Raw genomic sequence first — 809 nt, forward strand, 5'->3', positions numbered from 1 at the left:
CACAGCCAAATTAACAATTTAAAAAATATAATAACACTTTTAATAAAAATAATATTTTTAATTAATACCAATACATATAAAAAATTTAATACATAATATTTATTTAATAGACGAAATCAAAGATCGGAGTCTCCCTCTAATAATATAAGAAGCTTGTTGAAGAGGAAGTGTAGGTGATATTTTATTCTTTCACTAGTAAGGCATATACAAACAAAGATGAATAGAATGAACGGTACAGAAGGTTCCAACAAAGTAAAGTGTGCACGGTTAGCAACGGATCTGAGTGTTGGATGTTGATGTTAGTAACTGGGATGTGAGACACCGGAACTAACAGGGAGCAACCACGTTAAGGATGCTGCAATATTAAAACTGCAAACTCTAGTTGGTAAGCCTTTGTTTCTTTCTTTCTTCGATTATCTGTTTGATTACTACATGGCACATTTGAGTCATAACCTCTATTGTTTTTGTCTACTTTTTATATTTTTAATATTAAAAATAGAATTTAATTTTAATACAATGTCAATATTTTATACGGGCATTTAGTTATATAATACTATATTAATAAAAAAAATTTCTTTTTATATTAACTGTAAATGGTTATCCAAAAAATTAATTGTAATTGTATGATTATGTAAAGTATTTTATACTGTGTCAATGCATTAAAATTAAACTATTAAAAATAATAAATAAAAATGAGAACAGATAAAAAAATATATACCATAAAATGTATGTACAATATAAAAAAAATTAATTTTATAGTCTCCAATTTTTATATAATTTATTTTTTATAATAAATTTAAATTTTAAAA

This window comes from Arachis duranensis, chromosome 3, assembly GCF_000817695.3.
Source record: "Arachis duranensis cultivar V14167 chromosome 3, aradu.V14167.gnm2.J7QH, whole genome shotgun sequence".
Taxonomy (NCBI): domain Eukaryota; kingdom Viridiplantae; phylum Streptophyta; class Magnoliopsida; order Fabales; family Fabaceae; genus Arachis; species Arachis duranensis.